The sequence below is a fragment of the Monodelphis domestica genome, chromosome 8 (genome assembly GCF_027887165.1).
Source record: "Monodelphis domestica isolate mMonDom1 chromosome 8, mMonDom1.pri, whole genome shotgun sequence".
In the NCBI taxonomy this organism is placed as follows: Eukaryota; Metazoa; Chordata; class Mammalia; order Didelphimorphia; family Didelphidae; genus Monodelphis; species Monodelphis domestica.
Genome location: NC_077234.1, coordinates 183,884,549 through 183,910,063, shown reverse-complemented (window position 1 = coordinate 183,910,063; position 25,515 = coordinate 183,884,549). Strand labels below are relative to the sequence as shown.

Genomic DNA, 25,515 nt, shown 5'->3' with positions numbered 1-25,515 from the left:
TATATACACATTATATATATATATATTTGAGGTTGATAAAACAGGCATATTTCACCTTAGTTAATGACTCTTTTGGTCATTAGTTTCTAAATATCTCTCAATAATATATTCTCTGAAGAATCAAAGTTTCAGGCAAAACCAAATGCAACAGAGATATGAGGCGGCATAATGGATACCGGGAATCAGGGAGATATGGATTCAAGTTTGGCCTCAGAAACTTACTAGCTATTTGGTCCTGTCAAAATCACTTGACCTCTTTGTGCCTCAGTTTTACCACCTGAAAAACAGAGATAATAATAGCACCTCCTTTCCAGAGTTGTTGTGAGCATCAAATGAGTTAACATATATAAGGCACTTTGTAATCCTGAAAGGAATAAGTAAATGCCAGCTATTATTGTTAGCTATCTTGGTGAGTATAAGTAGTTGATAGAAGGGATGGTTTGTGTATAAGTAATGGCATAAAAGGTATCCTCCGAGAAATGTATAACTGGAATTGGTTGGCTCTATAGTGCCCAAACAACATACTGGGACCCAGAGAATGCTAAAAGTCTTAGCTGCTGGATGGAGCCTCATTGGACAAATTATGCCGGATAAGAATGTGTGGATGTATTGGCTTCTACACCACTGAAGAGAGTGACTACATAATGGTGAGGCTGTGAATACATTGCAAAAGTGTTGAATGATTCTTCCTCATATTTTCTCTAATTGTTGGAGAATACCTGAAGACATGTATAAGGACACATGAGTGTATATTTGTGCTTATGTACATATATATGTACAAATTTTTTCTATGAATGATGCTACTGTCCCTTTATAATATAATTTAATAATATAAAATAATAATATAATAAAAAAAGTTTGGGTATTCATGAGAGTGTCTTTTCCTCTAATGAAATATAATGTATATAGCCCAAATTAATAATTATATATATAAATATTATATTTTTATATATAAATATATTTGTATACATATATACAAATATATTTATAATTATATAATGTATATAGCCCAAATAGTCTCTAATGTATATAGCCCAAAATTAAGGTACCCTTCCATCAGGTGGTGGTAATTGGTTGGTCTTGACTATGTGTTCCAAGTAGTAAAACTTTTCCTATAAGTATGTTTTGCTTGAGATAAACAGGCATCTGTTACCTGTAAGATTAAAAAAAATTAATATCCCAATACTCCAAGCATTATTTTTATAAGATTTAATGATAATAACTTGAAGCACAGGAAAAGAATAGCCTCAGTAAAGAGAAAGCTGCCCAGACCACACATCAAGGAGAGCATACAGAGCTGCCAGAGAGCCCCAAGGGTGGCATTTCCAGCAAACTTATATATATATATATATATATATATATATATATATAATTATTATTATTATGCCTGGTGAACTGAGCTGAATCATGATCAGCTGGACTTTCGCTAACAGCAGTTATAGGCAGTTATAGGGTAACTAGTTAGGTATTAGGCAATTTCTTTCTCTACTTCTTTCCTATATTTCTCTGCTTTACTATATTCATTTTACTATCTCCATTTTAATAAAAACTAAATTGTTAATTGTTAAAAGCTGCTAGAAGTTTTCTTTTCTCTGGCTTAAAGGGATAATATTAGTTTATAACTCTACTATATTCTCATTAAAACGTAAGTTATTAAAAGTTACTATCTTTATTTTGTTAAAACTCCTAATGTAACCTTTACACTTAATTGGTGATCCACATAGGAGTTTGACTAATCCTTTTAATCTTCTGATCATTTTCCTTACTTTTTACTGAAATTATCCCTAAGTCAAGTTCCTAGCAGTTAATTCTGTTACAACACTTAGAACTAGAACTATAGACAAATAAGTTATTTGCGGTTATAAAAAGGTGTTTTTCTACTTTACTCTTAAAGAAGATTGCAACATCCTCTTTTCTCAAATCTTTTTTGAAGATAGATGCCTGTTAGGGGAAACTTGAAAGTCAGTTATTTTTTTTTACTTAGTAACAACCCAGCAATAGCTACAAATAACTTGCCTTGGATAAAGATATTCCAAAATAATTTCACATAATATTTAAAGCAAAATAAATGGAACATTTAACAAGACCAGTGATCATGAATTTCTAAAAGAAATATTCTACTATATAGAGTCACATAGATTCTAAGTAGAATCACACCCCAGAATGCATAAGTTTAAACATCCAGGGTCAGAAATAGGATTTGATTCCAGTTTTTCCTAGATTACAAGTCTAACAGTCTATCAACTATGATACACTATCCTCTGCTACTAGAAATATTTATTTTAAAATCATAAATTTAGAGCTAATAGGGATCTTGGATGTTATCTAGTCCAAACTCTTTCATTATACAGTTGAGGAAACTCAGGTTTCAAAACTGAAGTAATCTGTTCATGATCAAGTAAGTAGCAAAATCAGGATCTGAACCCAGATCATCTGATTCCAAATTTAGCATGCTTTTCATTGAACCCCTTTGTATCAGCGTATATATGAGATTAAAACAATAGTAAATTGCAAATTAAGAGTTAGGAAGAAAAATACCAAATTGTGATAAAATATTTGTCTCTCTCTTTTTTTTAAACCCTTACCTTCTGTCTTGGAGTCAATACTGTGTATTGGTTTCAAGGCAGAAGAGTGGTAAGGGCTAGGCAATGGGGGTCAACTGACTTGCCCAGGGTCACACAGCTAGGAAGTGTCTGAGGCCAGATTTGAACCTAGGACCTCCCATCTCTAGACATGGTTCTCAATCCACTGAGCTACCCAGCTGCCCCCTATTTGTCTCTTTTAAAAAGTGTTTTTTCATAAGAATCATCTACTTCAGTTGTGAGAATACCTAAATAAAATTGTGGTTCCTGAATGTAATGGAATATTTCTGTGTTGTAAGAAATTAGTATGATGAATACAGAGAAGCATGGGAAGATTTAAACAATCTGATATAGGGTGAAGTATGAAGAGTCAAGAAAACAATATACACAATGATTAAAACCCTGTAAGCAGAAAAGAATACTAATGAAACAAAACTAAATATTGTAAAAGCACAAAGAACAGGCGTGGTCCCAAAGAAGAGTTATGGGAAGACCACTCCTCTTTCCTCACATATACCTCTTCAGAGGTGGGAGGTTCACAAACATTGTATATAATTTCAGAATTTTTAATATACAAATTGACCTGTTTATTTTTTATTTTTTTCTCTTCTTACTCCCCCTCCTTAATAATATTATTTGTAATATGGGATGGCTCTCTAGAATAAGAAAAGAAAGAGAAGCCAGGATAAATTCTGTTGATATAAGCAATGAAATAGCAATATGCTCTTTTTTAAAAAATGGATAATTTGCTTTGATATTTAACATGTAAATTTTGCCTTCTCAATAAGGTACTTGGGGGAGAAGAACAAAGTTATGTTTATTTCTGTTGCAAATGAGATAGGTCGATGATGTTAGAATAATCAACTGAACCATGTGTCTGTGATCAAAGATATACCATAATTATTGGAAAGGAAGCTAAAAGAAAAAAAAACACATTGCTTCTTCCTCTTACATACTGGTTCTTGACCCATTTGCTGGCAGAAAGCCAATCTGACTATTATATGCCCCCTTGGATTGTCAGCTGACATTGTTTCTGACGGTCTATAGCCATGCTCTCTTATCTGAATAGATATTTTTTTTACTGAAAAAATCATTCATAAATTAACATACCAAAATGTAAAAATACATGAGTAAATAAGATAATGACAAAGGACGACTTTTGTGAAAAGTGTGTGGTCTGTTTTTTGTTTTTAAAACATCTTTAGAGTTCAGTGCCCAAATGTACCCTGGCACCTCTTAAAAACATAAAGGGCAAGTTCAAAAAACCTAGTGATGGACAAAAGTGACCTACATTTTGATGCCATCTGAAATGATGACTATATTTGGAGCTGATGCTCAGCTATAATCAGGAAAGAACCTCTGGCAAAAATTCTAAACTGGTTTTTAGTCAATAGAATCCCCATATAAATCTGTAAGGGGGCAAAAAGAGTTTGGGAAGGTTGGGGCAGGAAACTGACTCCCATTTTTCATCTGTTCCCTCCTCTTTAGCCTCCTGACGGAGGGGCTGATCACTGGCCCTGTAGAATCCAGGCTGCTAAAATTCCTAGGGATAATTTTGGCTTTTCCTGTGCTGGAAGCTTTTGTTTTTAAAATGAGCCTCTTTTACATCATAAAAAACATACACTTGTCTGTATGTTTTTGTTTTTTAAACAATCGCATTCATTCTTAATACACTTGACTTATGTGATGACTGAACAGTGCAACATTAGGGATTCCGCCTTTATAAAAAAAAAGGAAGAAAGAAACCTGTGGTTGCAAGTGAATACAAGTGATTCTGTTTTATGTAATGAAACAGACCTTTTACAGGTTGTGTCTCAATCTGCTCCCCACAATCAGGTGACACTTTGGGGCAAATATTTTCAAAAGAGAACTTCGTAACTAATAGAAATCAGTTTAAAATCTTGGCTTACACATACATCACCCGCCATACCGAGGATATTTCAATTAAAAAGCTGAAGAGCAAATCAATCCAAAATATCCTTGACCATCACATTAGTACAGTGCTTCCATTTCCAATGCTTAGAAAGGGAGAGCTTGGGGTTAACAATTTGAAATGGCCCTTTGCATTTCCCAAGGGAGAGGGGTGGAAGGGTAAGGGAACAAAATCAAATCTTTATTGCTATGTGCTCTATTACCCAAAATCCCGTGTATAGTGTTCCCTCATAAAGTTGTTGTAAAGCACGTGTGTTCAAAATACTTTTAAAAACATGACAGATTACCAGCTTTCTCATATGACAACCTATAATACCACATTTTCTAGATGCCAGTTGAGGCCCCAAGAGACAAAGAAACAAAAAACCACCAGTCTTGGGCAATCAATCACACCCACACCCCAAAACATGCAACAACAGAAAAAAGAATTCCCACATCTGTACACACTTATGTAAACCATGAAAGTTATGGAAGTAGAAGGCAAACTAAGGCAAATGAGTAAAAGGAAACTATGAAGTACTTTTCAGAGAGGATTCCCAATCACAATATATAAATATACTTTATGTTAAAAAGTAATAACAAATCAGACATTTTGGGAGATCTTTTTGGGTCCTATAAAACTGGTGAGTTGAGTTGTACACACACACACAAAAATTAAGAGACACCAACAAAAATATAATTTGGAATCAGGCCTAATAAAGCATGAGATCTGAACAGTATTTTCACTCTCATACTTCAGAAGTTGCCAATGTATTACTTGGTCAATATTCTCCTTTTCACTGTGCTTTTGCTCACTGACCGACATATTTGCATCATCTACTCCCTGACTGAATTTTAAAGATTTTAAATGTTTATTAATGATTAAAAAAACTTTTTTTAAAGAATAAAGACCAAAGTGAGGAGGAGCCATGGAAGCCATTGGTAATTGAGGAATAAACTTGAGTGGCTAGCATTTTTCCAGAGAGCTGAAACTTCTCTGATAGAGCAAAGATGAGCAATGGTCTCAGAGAGAGTTTGGGGTATGTGCACAAGATTTTGAGAGGGATCTGGCTCTGGGAAGACATAGTCATGTTTCATACCCTCCAGGACTGAGGGGAGTGACTAAGAAAAGGGGTCCACAACAAGAGTCAACATCAAAAGTTGAGGCAAGGAAGGGGAAATGGAGGAGACATCTGCTATAAAAGATATGAAGCAGACAAATCAGATGTTTTGTTCCTTTTTGAAATGTCACCCCAAGAAGCCAGAATTTCAATGATAAAATAATGACACACTGCAACTACATTTAAACTAAGTCTGGCACCTGTCAACTAAAAAAGTGATTGAATATGTAAACTCTCTGCTTGAATCCAAGTCTATAGTAAAATTAAATTTTAAAAAAGAGGCAATTTACATAGCTTATTTACACTTTTGCTTCTTCAAGAAGTGACAGTTATATATCTCTATATACCCTCTCCCTCCTCCCCATAAGTAAGTAAAAACAAAACAAAACAAAACAAAAACACCATATATGGAGCAGGATGGATGAGGAATGGTTCATTTGTTCTTCCAGAAAGGCAGCTGCCCTAATAGTGGGATTGCTTCTTTGCCCTCCAAAAGCAAAGATGAAGATGTCATTCAGACATCTGTGACAGTCTGTGGCAGGACCAGGGCCATGTCTGATCACAGCTCTGGTCCTGGAGATTGTGGCTGAAATAGGATAGGGATTTGGTGGGTAGGGAGGAGGTGCGGTGGAAAGGAGAGCAGGACAAACTCTCATCATTGGAAAATAGAAAGTGAGTCCTGATGAATAAGTCTCCAAACTGGCAACGTAATCCAACTAGACCTGGGGAGTGAAGACATTATGGGAGTGCATTTTGCAGTACTATTCTTCAAACCCTGTGATCCTTCACCAGCCCGTGTATTCTTGTTTTCTTCCTGTGTAGATTCACAACACATGTCACCAAGTTTTCTTGGAAATGGGTAAAGCAAACTGATCTCCTTTCCGCTTAATATTCATTCACCTGAGCCAGCTCTGGTGTCAAGTTTGCAGTTATATTTTTATACAAGGCATCATCATATGCGATGTTTGCAAAGTAGTTCAAGTTATTGAGGCCATCCAGGGCCTGTCTTTCCTTTGATTTCCTCAGGCGTGAGTGCATACCTCCCTAAAAGCTGCACTTCTCCTTGATGGTGGTGATGGACAGATTTATACTTTCCAGTGTCACCTTCTGGTCGGCTCACTGAGTAGCCTGCATTCTGGACTCTGTTCCAGCGGTCATCATCTTCTCCACCCCAGCCCCAGAATGCATTAAGCAAGCCACCAATTTTCTGAAACTGCTCACTCCACCAAAAAAACTCATTATAAGGAAGCAGATACATATACTTATCCAGCTTGGTGGCAAAATGTCTTGGCATTTGCCCACATCCATAATAGTTGTGGTCATTTTCTGGTATATGATCCACATCGTGAAAAATCAAACAATCCCAATGCAAGTCTCTCGTTGCTTCACGAAAGCCAACATTAAGGATCATGGCCCGATTGCAGGGTTGGGTACCGGCTGGTTCAATAATATAGAATGCAAACTGTAGATGCTGGCGTTGTAACATAGGAATCACATGCCGGAAAAAACAGGGAGATGCTCATATCGGTTTCGAAATGGAATAAGAATTGCCACCTTCCAAGGAGGCATGCAATCCCTGGGCTTCCAATGACCTTCAGGCTTGATGGCAGGGTCTCTAGAGAAGAATTCATGGATGGCATCCATTCTGATTTCACTCCTATTTGTATCTATTGGACCCTTCATAGAAGGGCGTCTTTCAGGGCAGGTATGGTTTGCAAAGTATGTGAAGTCTTCAGGAAGAAAAGTTGTGGTTTGCAGGAAGGTCGCACTATGATTCAGGTCAAGAGGATAACCTGAGTCATTTACACTGCTATTCCTCCTGGCAAACGCACTCCGAACCACCTGCTCATACACCTGAGCTCCTATCGTTCTCATGCTGCCTCGGATCAGGATGCCTTGGGCTTGCATCATGAAGCGGTAGGTATTCACTATGCCGGGCGCCACATACACGAAGTACAGAAAGGTCGAGGACAGCGAGAAGAAGAAGAGCGCGGCGCGGGAGCCCCAGCCCTCGCCCGGGCCTGAGGGGGGGCAAGGGCAGGGACCGGGGCCGAGCCGGACCGCGGGTGTGAGCGTACGGACCGCGCCGCTCCTCACATCGGGGCCGCCTCCTTTCCATCCACCTCAGTCGTCGCCGCCGCCGCTGCCTGGCCGCTCCGTGCCCCCACGGCCGGCCGCCACAGGCTGGGCCACATCCATGCTCTCTTATTTGAAATGATGCTTCAGCGAATCCTCACAGCATTTGGTTATTGGTGTAACAACGGTCCTCTGACTACCTCTCAGCTCATTGCATGTCTTAACTTGAAATATAATAGATAGATTTCTTCCCTCTTGAGGAATATATTCAATCTATCCATTTGTTTCCATTAAAGAGGGCATTTTAGTAAATTAATTACTAATATCTCAAGGCTTAAGATATAATCGCAATGTATAATAGATATCTGGACAACTGGGTAGACCATACATGAGCAATGTTTCATGTAGCTGAACTTTAGGCTTTAAGTACACTTCTTTGATGTGCCAAACAGAGTACATCATAAATTTAGCATCAGAAGGGACCTTTGAGGTCTTCCATTAATGCCTGGATGACATCATCAATCTATTCCAATCTAATGTGAGAGCCTGTACAACTAGCTCCTCCCTGCCTTCCTTAGTTCAGTTCCCATGAATGTATCCTGCAAGTATATGAATGTATGTGCCTTCTAGGTTCCATTGTTCCAAGCCAAATATGCATACAAATCCCTCATGCCAAAGATCTTACTCTGCCTTAGTGCTAATACTGACTACTTCGCGCAAGATTCTTATCTCAAAATATAGTTGCATGACTCTGCCCATTACCTAGAGATTTAAGTGCTTTATCACCTTGGTAGGATCGTGTATTATTGGATAAAATAGTTTTACTTGTCTCAAATAGTTTGATGATGAATCATAGTCACAGTGTGGACACTTGTATGTAGTAATATTTTTTCAATGACATGAGGAAACAATTTTTAATAATTGTTATTTGATACTTTGTGATTCAGATTCTTTCCCTCCCTTCCTCCTTTTCCCTTCCTGAGGCAGTTAATACTCTGATATAGGCTTTATTGCTGCCATGCAATTCTTATTTCCACATTCTTCATACTGTGAAAGAAGACATCTATTGCACATACAAGAAAAAAACTCATGAAAGAAATAAAGAAAAAATGGAATGTTTTAATCTGCAATCACACTCCAACAGTTCCTTCTTTGACTGTGGACAGCACTTTTTTTATATCATGAATCCCTTAGGATTATTTTAGAGCCTTATTTTATTGATAATAATTTAGACCTTTATATTTGATCATCATGCAATATTTCTGCTACTGTATACATTATTCTTCTGGTTCTGCTCACTTTACTTTGTATCAGTTCATATAAGTCTTCCCAGGTTTTTCTGAACCTATCCTCTATTTTATGTCTTATGTCACAATAGTATCCCATCACAAGCATATACCACAATTATTCAGTCATTCCTCAATTGATGGGCATTCCCTCAGTTTCCAATTCTTTGCCACCACAGAAAGAGCTGCTACGCATATTTTTATACAAGTAGGTCCTTATCCCCTATCTCTTATCTCTTTGGGACATAATTCCAGTAATGGTATTATTCCTGGGTCAAAGAGTATGTCTAATTTTATGGCCCTTTGAGCATGGTTCTAGATTGCTTTCCAGAATGGTTGTTTCAGCTCACAGTTCCTGTATGTGGAAATATTTAATCTCTTTTGTCTTGGCTGGTTAATGGGTTATCCTGATTGAATAATCACCTTGTGTCAAATATAGAACTAAGGACCATGGGTCGTGACAAATGAAGATAAAGATCCAGTCTCTGTCCATCATGAAATCTGAGATCTATCATGTTAATTCCAGGTGATCAGCTCCATGGAGAGTTCGGGAACAGGCTTTGTTTTATTCTGGTGTGTGTGTGTGTGTGTGTGTGTGTGTGTGTGTGTGTGTGTGTGTGTGTGTATGCATGCACATATTCACTTGTTAACAGGGTTAGTGTCTAGCTTTTGAAATTTCTTCTTCTAAATCTTGAGAGTTTATCAAGCCAGACCTGTCAGAGGGAATTTGATGTTTTCAGCAGCTTCTCAGTCAATCTGACATCAGTCTAGGGGCTGTCAGTTAGTAGATGATACTCTTTGTTGAACATGTAACCATTACTGAATCATTCGCTGACCCACTGAAATTACAAGCTCACGTTCAGGGTCTGATCTGAAGTTCCTGCCAATGTACAAATAATGCCTGTGAGGGGCATCTTTTGCTGCCATTTCACTCCTTACATGTCTTTGAGCTGAGCTGGGAAGGCTATGGACCTCGCAGATGCTGGCTGAAACCTCATTCTTTGTGCCCATCAAGACTTTATTCATGGATAACACTTCACAGAGAGCACAGCGCTTTTAAAAAAGCCTTCAAACTTCCCTTCCCCCCCCCCCCCCCCCATCACAAAGGTCTTCTCCTTTGCTGTGAATCCTGACCACTTTTTTTCCTTTGGCCTCTTGTTAATGTTATCTTTCAAATGAGCCATCTGGGTTTGAGAGAGAAAGATTGACACATTATCATCACCCAACAAAAGACTGTGTCCTTCCCTGGGTCCTCAGGCGTCGGTGTTTATTAGCTGTAAGCTAGCCGTGCATCAAGTGCTCCTTCCACCCCTACATCAGAGTGGGCAGGATGGGGGATCTGAGAGGCCGGACTGAACAGTCTCCTTTGTGTGAGCTCTGCTCCTCCTGCACCCCAAGGCAGCCTGGTAGAATTATGTGATATCTCTGGGCCTACAATATTTTTATTTTCTTCAACACTTGCACGCAAGGTCCTCCAGAGTCTGGCTCCAACTACCTACCTGTCTTATTGGACATAATTCTCTTTTTATTCACTCTAACTTGAGTTACTAGCTATTCCCATTAGAGCATAAGTTTCTCCCAAGTAGAAATTGCTTCATATTTGTACTTATACCTCCAGCATCCAACTCAGGACCTCTTACATAGTTTTCTGTTCAGTTGTTTTAGTCATGTCTGACTCTTCATGACCCCATTTGGAGTTTTCTTAGCAAGGGCATTAGAGTGGTTTGCCATTTTCTTCTCTGGCTCATTAGACAAATGAGGAAACTGAGGCAAACAGGGCTAAATGACTTACCCAGGGACACATACCTAGGAAGTGTCTGAGGCTCAATTTGAACTCAGGAAGATCAATCTTCTTGACTCTAGGTCCAGCATTCAATCTACTATGTGACTTAGCTGCCCCACGGTAGGTGATAAATGAATATAGTTTAATAAATTAGAGAATGTTAGTTCCTTGCTAATAGGAAGTGTTTCATTTTTGGTACTTGTATCCCCAGCATGCTACTCAGAGCTGAGGACATAATAGGTGTTTTCCCCTCCAATGATATATTTAATTTAACTTAAATTTAATGTATTTGCTTATTTGTTTATTTGTTACTTTAAAATACCCACATGATGGGGGCAGCTGGGTAGCTCAGTGGATTGAGAGCCAGGCCTAGAGACCAGAGGTCCTAGATTCAAATCTGGCCTCAGATACTTCCCAGCTATGTGACCCTGGGCAAGTCACTTGACCCCCATTGCCTAGCCCTTACCATTCTTCTGCCTTGGAACCAATACAAAGTATTGATTGCAAGATGGAAGGTATGGGTTTTTATAAAAAAAAATACCCACATGATTCCCTCCCTCCTCAACTCCCCCCATTAGAGAAGGCATCATTTGACACAAAGATCTGTGTCAACATAAAACTATGCCTTTGCTAGATACTTGTTGATTGATTCATTGATCTTTCCCTATTCCGTGATCATATCACCCCCAAGTTTGTGGTTTCTGTTCTGGACTGAGCCTGACATGGGCCAGTCTCCCGGTAGCTTAGGTCTGATATTTGAACAAAATGAAACTCAGAGATCATTCCATTTTTAATTTAAAGCTTGGCCATGGGAGAAAGATGCTCTCAAGGGGGGACATTGAGGACATTTCCATCCATTCAGGTGATGGAAGCTTCCTTTCTTGAGCTGTCCATTGTCCTTACATATCAGAGAACTTTTGGGGGCTGCTTTGTACTTAGGAAATTAGCAGATGATGTCCACAGCCTGAGTCCACGTAGCTAACCATGTCTCCAGAAAGGTCTCAATAACTTTCTTTCTTTTAATCTTTACCTTCTGTCTTAGAGTCAATACTGTGTACTGGTTCTAAGTCCGAAGAGCACTAAGAACTAGGCAATGGAGGGGGGGAGGTTGAACTGACTTGCCTAGGGTCACACACTTGGGAAGTGTCCGAGGCCAAATTTGAACCCAAGCCATTTCAACTCCAGGAATGGTGCTCTAGCCACTGACCCACATAATTGCCCCTTTACATTTAAAAAAAAAAAACAAACCTTACTTTCCATCTTAAAATTGATATTGGTTCCCAGTCAGAAGAATAGTAGGGGCTAGGCAGTGGGGGTCAAGTGACTTGCCCAAGATCACAAAGCTAGGAAGCATTTGAGGCCAGATTGGAACCCAGGACTTCCCATTTCCAGGCTACTCAATTCACTGAGCCACCGAGCTGTCCCTCACCCATAATTTTTAAGGAAAAGTTGGCTTAACTTCCATAGGAAGAAGAGTTAAGATAATTGCTTCTACTACTGTTTCATTCTTGGTTAAATTCTTCTCTAACTTCTAAACCCAGTGAAGTTGCCACCACCGCCGTGAAACCTTCGTTAATTACCCCAGCTAGAAGCAAACCTTCCCTTCCTCATTCTCTTATACTCTTTGTTGGACCCACCTTTTGTTTGACTTCTCTTTTGCACTTAACCTTAACCCAGGCAGTTAGGTGGTGCAGTGGGGAGTGCTAACATTAGATTCAGAAAGACTCATCTTCAAATTCAAATAGAACATCAGACACTTAATAGCTGGGTGACCCTGGGCAAGTCATTTAACGTTGTTTGCCTCAGTTTCCTCATCTGCAAAATGAGTTGAAGAAGGAAATGACAGTATCTTTGTCAAGAAAATCCCAAAGTGTTTCACAAAGAGTCAAATAAGAGTGAAATGACTGAACCACCAGTAAACACTTAATCTTGTACTACTTGCAGTATTTGTGTAGATGTTTCATTTCTCCATGAGGAAGGTCATAAGCTCCTTGAGAGTAGGACCAATAATTTTGAACCTCTAGTGCCCAGCAGAGTTTATTTTACGTTTAGAGGATAGGGACTATAACTATGATTTCATTAATTGGGGGAGCTCTTCTGGGAGAAAAAAGTCTTCTACCTATGCAAGTTATGGCTTTTTCTGCCACTCTAGATAGATACTGGAGTCAATGAGGTATAGGAGTGGCATAGACAGCATATGTCAAGTGAGACCTGAACTCAGATTTTCCTGACTCTAGGTCAGCTATTATGCTAACATACCTGCACCATAAGATGCAACACATATATGACACAAGCACATGACATTGCTAGCATGTAAATGTGGCATACAGGCATGTTATGCTTATGCATGTATGTGTTTGTACATGTATCTGTATGTAATGTCTGTGTATATTACAAATTCATATATATGTATACATACATAAATATGTGCATATTGCTGTCATTCAGGCATTTCAGTCTTGTCTGAGTCTTGGTGACCCCATTTGGGATTTTCTTTGCAAACATACTAGAATAATTTGCTATTTCCTTCTCATTTTACAGATGAGGAAACTGAGGCAACAGGGTTAAGTAACTTTCCCAGGTTCACACTGCTAGTAAGTGTCTGAGGTCAGATTTGATCTCAAGATGAGTCTTATTGACTTCAGTCCTGGAACTCTATCCATTGTGCAACCTATTTGTTCATGTACATACATTAGACGTATAAAACATATACATGTGTACATCATTGTATTTTATTGGTATAGGGAACCCTCAGATGATAAAGCTCTCTCTATCAATACAGTTCAGAACCTTCATCAAATGACAATGTTAGAGCATTAGAAATACATACATATTTTCCTTCCTCTTCAAATCTTGCAAAAGCTTTCTGACTGAGACTTCTGGTCAAGATGGCAGCTTAGAGACAGCTAAAGTTTGGAGCTCCAGAAACCCTTCCTTACCCATCTCAAAAGAATGCTCCTAGGACATCGAAATTCAAAACAAACAGCAGAATAGACCCTGGAAACACTCCTCCTGGACCTGGATCAAAAGGTACGGCCCCCCAAGAGTCTGAGGCTGAGATCACTCGGATCTAAGGGGAAGGCAAAGGAAGGTCCCAGGACCCATCCCCCCAACCCAGAGTGCTGCGTCTGAGGCAGCAGCAGGAACCTCAGGGCAGGCAGGGGGGCCTCGGGAGCCAGCTGTTCTGAGGGCCACCCCCTGAAAACGACCTGAGCCAGTCTCGGGGGCATCCAGACAGCAGGGAGGCAGAGAGAGATGGGGGAGCCTGTAACTCCCTGACCAGATCCTTCCATCTGAGTCTCACCGAAGATCCCTGCCTCAGGGCACATTCAGTCCAAGGTTAATACTATCAGGAGCCCTCAGAGCTCCAGGAAGCCAAGCCCCCCCCCCCTCTCAGAGAGCAGGGTCATCTGAAACAACAGTAACCCTCAGGGCTGGCAAAAGGGACTCTGAGCTGAAGGCTGAATCCTGAAAACAACCTGACCCAGTCAAGGGGGCACCCAGACAGCAGGGAAGCAGAGAGAGACAGGAGGAGCCTGTAGCCCCCTGACCAGATCCTTCCATCTGAGTCTCATTGAAGGTCCTTGCCTGAGGGCATACTCAGTCTGAGGTTAATCCTATCACCAGCCCTCAGAGCTCCAGGAAGCCACGGCCCCTCCCCCCTCAGAGTGCTGGCTCTTCCAGCAGGCTGAGGCACAGAAACAAGGGCCAAGCCATTGAAGGGACAATCTGCTTAGGGCTAAAACCTCTGAAAGCCAGACAGAGATAAGAAAAGCTAATCCTCCCCACTCAGAAAGAGATGGCAAACTCCACAGAAGCACAAAAAAACCCCAAAATTCCAAAAAAAAAAAAAACCAAGAAGAAGGGGGCGACTTTGGACACATTTTATGGAGCAAAAATATAAAACACAGAGGAGATAGAAGAGGAAACACAAGCAAATGCTTTGAAACCTTCCAAAGGACATGGAAACTCTCCACAAACCCATGAAGAATATGAATCAGAAATGATTAAAAAGATGGAAGCCTTCTGGGAGGAAAAATGGGAAATAATGCAAAAGAAATTCACGCATCTACAAAACCAGTTTGACCATACTGAAAAGGAAAACCAGGCTTTAAAGCAAGAACTAATAAAGCAAAGCCAAAACACCAAGAAATTAGAAGAGAACATAAAATATCTCACTGACAAGGTGACAGATTTGGAAAATAGAGGGAGAAGAGATAATTTAAGAATAATTGGACTTCCAGAAAAGCCAGAAATAAACAGCAAACTCGACATCATAATACAAGATATAATCAAAGAAAATTGCCCAGAGATTCTACAACGAGGGGGCAATACAGCCACTGACAGAGCTCACAGAACACCCTCTACACTAAACCCCCAAAAGACAACTCCCAGGAATGTAATTGCCAAATTCCAAAGCTCTCAAACAAAAGAAAAAATCCTACAAGAAGCCAGAAAAAGACAATTTAGATATAAAGGAATGCCAATCAGGGTCACACAAGACCTTGCAATTTCTACTCTGAATGATCATAAGGCATGGAACATGATCTTCAGAAAGGCAAGAGAGCTGGGTCTTCAACCAAGAATCAGCTACCCAGCAAAACTGACTATATACTTCCAAGGGAAAGTATGGGCATTCAACAAAATAGAAGATTTTCAAGTTTTTGCAAAGAAAAGACCAGAGTTCTGTGGAAAGTTCAACACTGAAAAACAAAGAACATGGAATACCTGAAAATATGAAGGAAAGGGAAAAGGAGAAAAATGTTATCTTCTTCTTTTACTCAAACTCTCTTCTATAAGGACTACATTTATATCAATCTATGTATACTACTAACATGTGGGGAAAATGTAATGTGTAAATAGGGGGAAAAGAAAGACCAAATAGAATATAATCTTTCTCACACAAAGATTCACATGGGAAGGGGAGGGGAAGGAAACTCCTATAGGAAGGAGAGGAAGAGAATTTTTACTTAAACCTTAATCTCAGGGAAATCACCTCTGAGAGGGAAAAACACCCAGGTCCATTGGGATCTTGAATTCTATCTTACCCAACCAGGGTAGGGAGAAGGGAAAACCAAGGGGGGAGGGGGGAGGGAAAACAAAAGGGGAGGGAAAGAGAGGGGGGAGGGGGAGGGAACAAAAAGGGAGGGACTAAAAAAGGAAACATATCAAGGGAGGGGACAAGGGGGGCTGATTTAAAGTAAATCACTGGACTAAAAGGTAGAGCTGAAGAAGAAAAGGTTAGAATTAGGGAAGGATATCATAATGCCAGGGAATCCACAAATGACAGTCATAACTTTGAACGTGAATGGGATGAACTCACCCATAAAACGTAGACGAATAGCAGAATTGATTAGAATCCAAAACCCTACCATATGTTGTCTTCAAGAAACACACATGAGACAGGTAGACACCCACAAGGTCAGAATTAAAGGATGGAGTAAGACCTTCTGGGCCACAACTGACAGAAAGAAGGCAGGAGTGGTAATCATGATATCTGATAAAGCCAAAGCAAAAATAGACCTGATCAAAAGGGATAGGGAAGGTAATTATATTTTGTTAAAAGGGACTTTAGATAATGAGGAAATATCACTAATCAACATGTATGCACCAAATAATATAGCACCCAAATTTCTAATGGAGAAACTAGGAGAATTGAAGGAAGAAATAGACAGTAAAACCATATTAGTGGGAGACTTAAACCAACCATTATCAAATTTAGATAAATCAAATAAAAAAATAAATAAGAAAGAGGTAAAAGAAGTGAATGAAATCTTAGAAAAATTAGAATTAATAGACATATGGAGAAAAATAAATAGGAATAAAAAGGAATACACCTTCTTCTCAGCACCACATGGCACATTCACAAAGATTGACTATACATTAGTTCACAGAAATATGGCACACAGATGCAGAAAAGCAGAAATAATAAATGCAGCCTTTTCAGATCACAAGGCAATAAAAATAATGTTCAGTAATGGTACATGGAAAACCAAATCAAAAACTAATTGGAAATTAAACAATATGATACTCCAAAATTGTTTAGTTAGAGAAGAAATCATAGAAACAATTAACAATTTCATTGAGGAAAATGACAATGGCGAGACATCCTTTCAAACCTTTGGGATGCAGCCAAAGCTATAATCAGAGGTAAATTCATATCCCTGAGTGCATATATCAACAAACTAGGGAGAGCAGGGATCAATCAATTGGAAATGCAAATAAAAAAACTAGAAAATGATCAAATTAAAAAACTCCAGCAGAAAACCAAACTAGAAATCCTAAAAATTAAGGGAGAAATTAATAAAATTGAAAGTGATAGAACTATTGATTTAATAAATAAGACTAGAAGCTGGTACTTTGAAAAAACAAACAAAATAGACAAAGTACTGGTCAATCTAATTAAAAAAAGGAAGGAAGAAAAGCAAATTCATAGCATTAAAGATGAAAAGGGGGACAGTACCTCCGATGAAGATGAAATTAAGGCAATCATTAGAAATTACTTTGCCCAATTATATGGCAATAAATACACCAATTTAGGAGAAATGGATGAATATATACAAAAATACAAACTGCCTAGACTAACAGAAGAGGAAATAGAATTCTTAAATAATCTCATATCAGAAAATGAAATCCAACAAGCCATCAAAGAACTTTCTAAGAAAAAATCCCCAGGGCCTGATGGATTCACCAGTGAATTCTATCAAACATTCAGAGAACAGTTAATCCCAATACTATACAAACTATTTGACATAATAAGCAAAGAGGGAGTTCTACCAAACTCCTTTTATGACACAAACATGGTACTGATTCCAAAACCAGGCAGGTCAAAAACAGAGAAAGAAAACTATAGATCAATCTCCCTAATGAATATAGATGCAAAAATCATAAATAGGATACTAGCAAAAAGACTCCAGCAAGTGATCAGAAGGGTCATCCACCATGATCAAGTAGGATTTATACCAGGGATGCAAGGCTGGTTCAATAGTAGGAAAACCATCCACATAATTGACCACATCAACAAGCAAACCAACAAGAACCACATGATTATCTCAATAGACACAGAAAAAGCCTTTGATAAAATACAACACCCATTCCTATTAAAAACACGAGAAAGCATAGGAATAGAAGGGTCGTTCCTAAAAATAATAAACAGTATATATCTAAAACCATCAGCTAATATCATCTGCAATGGGGATAAACTAGATGCATTCCCAATAAGATCAGGAGTGAAACAAGGATGCCCATTATCACCTCTACTATTTAACATTGTACTAGAAACACTAGCAGTAGCAATTAGAGAAGAAAAAGAAATTGAAGGCATCAAAATAGGCAAGGAGGAGACCAAGTTATCACTCTTTGCAGATGACATGATGGTCTACTTAAAGAATCCTAGAGATTCAACCAAAAAGCTAATTGAAATAATCAACAACTTTAGCAAAGTTGCAGGATACAAATAAACCCACATAAGTCATCAGCTTTTCTATATATCTCCAACACAGCTCAGCAGCAAAAACTAGAAAGAGAAATCCCATTCAAAATCACCTTAGACAAAATAAAATACCTAGGAATCTATCTCCCGAGTCAAACACAGGAACTATATGAACACAACTACAAAACACCCTCCACACAACTAAAACTAGACTTGAGCAATTGGAAAAACATTAACTGCTCATGGATAGGACAAGCCAATATAATAAAAATGACCATCCTACCCAAACTTATTTATCTATTTAGTGCCATACCCATGGAACTCCCAAAATATTTCTTTACTGATTTAGAAAAAAACCATAACAAAGTTCATCTGGAATAACAAAAGATCAAGGATATCCAGGGAAATAATGAAAAAAAAACACATATGATGGGGGCCTTGCAGTCCCAGACCTTAAACTATATTACAAAGCAGCAGCCATCAAAACAATTTGGTACTGGCTAAGAGACAGAAAGGAAGATCAGTGGAATAGACTGGGGGAAAGCGACCTCAGCAAGACAGTATACGATAAATCCAAAGATCCCAGCTTTTGGGACAAAAATCCACTATTCGATAAAAAACTGCTGGGAAAACTGGAAGACAGTGTGGGAGAGATTAGGTTTGGATCAACACCTCACACCCTACACCGAGATAAATTCAAAATGGGTGAATGACTTAAACATAAAGAAGGAAACCATAAGTAAATTGGGTAAACACAGAATAGTATACATGTCAGACCTTTGGGAGGGCAAAGACTTTAAAACCAAACAAACATAGAATCACGAAATATAAAATAAATAATTTTGACTAAATCAAATTAAAAAGCTTTAGTACAAACAAAACCAATGTAACTAAAATCAGAAGGAAAACAACAAATTGGGAAAAAATCTTCATAGAAACCTCTGACAAAGGTTTAATTACTCAAATTTATAAAGAGCTAAATCAATTGTACAAAAAATCAAGCCATTCTCCAATTGATAAATGGGCAAGGGAAATGGATAGGCAGTTCTCAGATAAAGAAATCAAAACTATTAATAAGCACATGAAGAAGTGTTCTAAATCTCTTATAATCAGAGAGGTGCAAATCAAAACAACTCTGAGGTATCACCTCACACCTAGCAGATTGACTAACATGACAGCAAAGGAAAGTAATGAATGCTGGAGGGGATGTGGCAAAGTAGGGACACTAATTCATTGCTGGTGGAGTTGTGAATTGATCCAACCATTCTGGAGGGCAATTTGGAACTATGCCCAAAGGGCGACAAAAGAATATCTACCCTTTGATCCAGCCATAGCACTGCTGGGTCTGTACCCCAAACAGATAATGGACAAAAAGTCTTGTACAAGAATATTCATAGCTGCGCTCTTTGTGGTGGCCAAAAATTGGAAAACGAGGGGATGCCCATCAACTGGGGAATGGCTGAGCAAATTGTGGTATATGTTGGTGATGGAATACTATTGTGCTAAAAGGAATAATAAAGTGGAGGAGTTCCATGGAGACTGGAACAACCTCCAGGAAGTGATGCAGAGCGAGAGGAGCAGAACCAGGAGAACATTGTACACAGAGACTGATACACTGTGGTATGATCGAACATAATGGACTTCTCCATTAGTGGCGGTGTAATGTCCCTGAATAATCTGCAGGGATCCAGCAGAAAAAACACTATTCATAAGCAGAGGATTAACTGTGGGAGTGGAAACACCGAGGAAAAGCAACTGCCTGACTACAGTGGTTGAGGGGAAATGACAGAGGAGAGACTCTAAAGGAAACCGTAATGCAAATATTAACAACATAGCAATGGGTTCGAATCAAGAACACATGTGATACCCAGTGGAATCACGCGTCGGCTACGGGGGTTGGGGGGGGAGGAAAAGAAAATGATCTTTGTCTTTAATGAATAATGCTTGGAAATGATCAAATAAAATATTATAAAATTAAAAAAAAAAGCTTTCTGACTGTTCTTCCTCTATATGAGAGATCTTTGTTCAGTGACCAGTGAGCACCCATACTACTAGAGGAATGGATGATACCATTTCTGACATTCTTGCCAGAAACAAAACCGGTGGAGAGAAAGAAAACTGAACAACAGCAAAGATAACAAAGGCATGGGGCAAAAACCCTACACTTATTAATGCTTGAAAAGGAAACTGAGAAAACATCAATAATGACTGACCTATATGTTTACCCTACTATATATATAACAACTTTTATAGGTCATTTATTTACACATGAAGCAAGCATACCTTTGATGAGGGTATTAGGAGGAAACAAGTTGTCTTTTGCAAATGCTGTTAAACAATGGAACTTAGCTTTATCATTGCAGCATGTTTATTAGTTTGTTGATTATTTTTTAAAAAAACATAACAAGATCCATCTGGAACAAAATACCACCTTTACAAGTTCTTTTAAAAGAAGGTGTTTCCTATTCATCCATAAATGTTATTCAAGATTCCTTGGAAAATATAACAACAAATAATGCCAGAATTTAATAATTGTATTTCCAGGTGATTTAAATATAATGGTAAATATCTGGTGCATTCTGTCAGTCTGTATTTTGACGTTTATTTCCAAAGCCGCTGAGTATTTTTCTTGTGTGATTTGCTCAATTATGATATTTAGTATCTCTGTTTATCATGCTTTTTGCCTAGGGAACCCAATATGCCTCAGATTATCTTGCTAGCATCTCTCTTTAAGTCAGTTGCTTTAGTCTGTGCACAACTCAAGTTTTCTAATTTTGCTGTCTTTAGATTTTGCTCTTCTGTTTGTCAGCCCATCTCTGCATGTTTGTATTGTCTTTGCCATTTTCTTTTTCAGTGTTACTGTTTTATTAAGATGTTTCCCCTGTCTCTTCTATGACATCAGTTTTGTCTGCCTTCATGAATTCCTCGTGAAAATCTCTAATTTCCCCCCTAATTATCTCCTTTTAATTATCAATTAAGTTTCTCAGTCACTCTGAAGGTTCTTTTGGTCCTTTAATTTGTATTCCTCAAGGTATAGTTATTATTAGTGCAATTATTAGGTGGCTTTTTGGTTTTTTAACTTATAGTCATTATTCATCATATTGGGGCCTCTTTTTTTAATTACAGATTTCTTTGATTTCTGCTAGTTTTTCTGTGAAGTTTCCCTTATGAGAATGTTCCCCTCTTTTGGGGGGGGGTGATGTTCTTTTAGTTTATTTAGTGCTTTTCTTATTGTTTTGGTGTGACTAAATCAGTGAATCAATAAATGTTTATTAAGCTCCTACAATGTTCTAGGCACTGCTCCAAGCACTGGTAATACAAAGATAGGTAAAAGACAGAAGCTGGCTGTCAAGGAGCTTACAGTCTGATGGGGGAAGACAACATAAACAGAAGCTGAAGGGGGCAGGAGGGTGCCAGACATGGGAGCATGATGCAGTCCTCTAGCCAGGGGGGGAAATGATAAAGTGATGACCCTGGACTTCCTTCCTCAGTGGAGGATCTGGAAGTAGCTCTTCTCCAATGTGTACCCACCACCTTCTCCAGTGAGAAGGAACAGGGGACCTTAAGGGCAAGGGCTGCTGAGGAGGTTTGAGACTGAGTTGATGTAATCTTGCAGGAATATCTACTTTTAGAGACAATCATGAAGTCCTGGAGAGCAAGCAGGTGGGAAATGGAGATAATGGGGTTTTGGCATAATCTCTCTGCTGAAAGTTCCCCAAGCTGTTAGGTTTAAATTCCTTTCTTTAGAATTGGCAAAGATATTGGATATATTATCTAGATTGTTCCTTTATTTTACAGATGAGAAACTTAATCTAGAATAATAAAATTATTTTCCCCATAGTCACATGGGCAGTTGTTTTCAGTGCCTTGAATGGAAATGGTCATTTTAAAAACTGTTATCTGGATAAGAAGATTCCAAGGTCATCCACTGCATTCTGGGTCATCATCAGTAGTCCTGGCTTTTGTCTTCAGCTTCATTTAAATCCCATACATATACAAGTTAAGACATCACCCCATGATGTCATTGGTCCTCTCCAAAAGGATGGCCAAAGGAAGCTAGATAAGGGGCAACCTAAAAAGGAAGGAATGGAATTGTATTCTAAACACTACAGTAGTGATCACCAATCTTCCAGTCCTGATATTATTATTGTTGCTATTTCTTTCTCTTCCCTTTAATGTAAACCTTCATACACAAATTGGTATTCATTCTGTTTTATTACTCCATGTCTTACACAAAGTCATATAATGTGAGAGCTGAAAGGATCCTTAGAGAACTTAAAAAAAAAAATTAAACCCTTTCAGATATAGAAATGTTTGAGGTTTTTGTTTTTTTTTTACATAGCACAGAATACTGGCAGGACCCAGTTACTCTCATATTTCATCCTCAAGGGACATAATACTCAAAGGAGATACAATCACAAGTGCAGTTGGTGCCAAGTTATATTCAACCCTTTGTGCTTTCTGTTGCCACTGTCCACTTCAGTTTCTAAATGATGGTCCCTCGTGTTCTTTATGTGACTTCTAGGGCACTGATTATGTTGCATTTCCAGCTTTATGATGTAAAGGTTCAGGGATAGATGCTATTTGGAAACCTTTACTTTGACATTGCAATAGCCCCACACAATCAATGAGCAAAGGCTCTGGGTACTTACTTCCCCCAACCCTAGCTTAAGATATTGAGGTGGGAAAATAAGGCAGAATTGATGCCCACTGATCAACATTGAGAACAAAACTAACACTACCTTAGATATGTCTAGTGTTTCTTTTAAAAACAAGGGATCTTCAGGTGAGGTCATAGATCTTGTCCTGAAAAATGGAATTTTCTTTAAAAAAAATTTTGTTTTAATATAATTGGCTTCCTTTGTAATGGTATGTATTTTATTTTATTCATTTAGAAATATCACTCTGAGAAGAGTTCAACAGGTTTCATCAGGCTGCCAAGGGGGTCCAGGACATAAAAGAAGTTAAAAGCCCCCATTCTAAGAAGTTCTATGGATAACTTCTCTTTTTCCTCACAATAATCCTGAGACAAAAGAAAAAAAAATCACTGATGTGCTCTGATTCTAGAGGATGATAAAGTGAATAGACCCATCAGGTTACCTCACTTTCCTTAACTCTTGCAGTCTGTAATAGAGTTGGAAGCCTCGTTACCTTGTTTATTTATTTGGGAAATGTGTCAGGGAAGAGTTTTCTCCAGTGTTTAGAGTTTGAAAGTGTCAAAGAAAATTTTCTTTGCAGAATTTACGTAATAGATTCATTATCTTTTGTTCGGCACCAGAAGGTTGTGCAAGATCCTTTCATTTAAGTCCCATTTCTCCTTATGCTAGAGGCTGAGAGTGTATAAGTTTGAATGTTAATGGAGTGATTGCACTGTGCTTTGATTGAGAGACCAACAAAACTTCTTTAAGAAGGATTGATTTTATGCAGGTAAATATAATAATTAAAGCACTCACTATTTTGTGGTATCTTGTTGATGCATTTCTGTTTGGTTGGATATCTAACTTGCCAACGTGCAGAAATGCTACAGTCTTCATGGAAGCAAAAGAAAGTTTCTGGTTGATAGAGAGGAGAATTTTAATGAATCAGAAATCATTTCTACCTTTTCCTATGCAATATTATTGGTCTGGTCCTCTTTTCTTAGAATCATGAACTTTCAGAGCTGGAGGGGACCTTAGAGTTCATTCCCCTCTTAACTTTGCTTCTGATTTTCTTGCCTTTGCCACCCACCTAAGTGCCTGGGACCACGTTGTCCAGCAACTTTCCTACTATGGAAGATCCCTCCAACTTGCTACTTTCCTACTGCCATGGTGTGTTCCTTTTGGGAACTTGATTTTGAAGAGGGGCTCTAGTTGTTTATTCTTCTTTCCCCTTCCATGTTTGCTTCTAACTTTATAAACTGTGACACTATGCTTCCATTCACAAACCTCCTTCCTTCCCCCTTCCACCTCTACTACTTTTCAACTTCTTTTGTCTTCACCCATTAGAGAGTAAGCTTCTTGAAGGCAGGAGATAGCTTTCTATTTCCTTGCATTTGTATCCCCAGTGTTTAGCACAGTGTCTTGCATATACTAAGTGCTTAATGTTTATTATATTACCTAACCTTGCCACTTAGTCAAGCCTCATTTTACAAATGAGGAAACAGGTCTCGAGAGTGAGGTGGCCTGGGTCAAGTGGAAAAATCAGGAGCAGTGCCCAGGCCTCCTGATTTCTAGTCCAAAACTCTTTTTGCATTCTTCTGCTTTTAGTGCCACTGTAATTTGGAAAGAGATCCCTGTTCATGTCAAAGGAATGTCTTTTCCTTGAAAGAGAATTCCATTGTCTTTTGTATATAATAATAATAGCTGCAAATATGTATATAGCACCTACTATGTGCTTGGCACTATGCTAAACCCTTTCTAAAGATTGTTTCATTTGATCCTTACAACAATCTTGGAGGTGGGTACTATTATTATTCCCACTTTATAGATGAGGAAACTAAGGCAGAGAGAGGTTAAGTAACTTGCCCAGGGTCACATAGCCTAGGGATCATACTATCCGTATGGTTTTCTTGGCAAAGATACTGAAATAGTTTGCAAGTTCCTTCTCCAGTGTTATAAGGCTAAAACAGAGGTTAAGTGACTTGCCCAAGGTCATGTAGTTGGTAAATGTTTGAGGTCTAATTTGAACTCAAGTCTGGCTCTCTATCCATTGTTCCATCTACTATACCTAGCTAGTAGGTTTTTAGATACTTTTTGAATGAACAAATGGGACAGGAATTAGAGGAGAAGTATGTAGAGGATATCTATTGCCCAAAGAATGGTATAGATCAGTTTTGCCAAGAGATGACAACCAGGAGTCAATTTTTTATCCTAAGAGACCTTTTAGGAAAATGTTAAAAGCCAACTCTTTCCCCCACCTCCCTCTCCTAGCATAGAAAAATAAACAGATTAACACTCAGGGGTAGAAAGATGTTGGGGCAAAGCTATCTCTTAACCGCCTAGGTCCTCCTCCAGGCACAACCATGTTATTGTCTCCACACTAGCAGTGCCCCTGAAGTTTTCCCAGGTGGCATTGCAGGAGTGGGGGGGGGACTACAGCTTGCCCTCCCCATTGTTCTTTGACTTGGCTTTGAGAGCCATTTCAAAGAAAGGTTAATAAAGACTTTTTATTTGAGTGAAGGCTTGTGATCATTTACTGATAGGATCATTTGTTTTCTGTCTGGCACTCGGGTTGTGGGGCAAGGTCCCTGTGGACCCCTGGGACTGAGTTCTACCTGGCAGGAAGCATCTCCACTCTTTGCCTTGTCACTTGATCTGAGATGAAAGAAGCATGCTTCTTTTCCAAG

General features: G+C 38.7%; 1 pseudogene; it reads right to left on the bottom strand.

Moving 5' to 3' along the window:
• Positions 1 to 6,499: 6,499 nt before the first annotated feature.
• On the bottom strand, positions 6,500 to 7,591 carry LOC100022750 (beta-1,4-galactosyltransferase 5-like; annotated as a pseudogene).
• Positions 7,592 to 25,515: the final 17,924 nt, after the last annotated feature.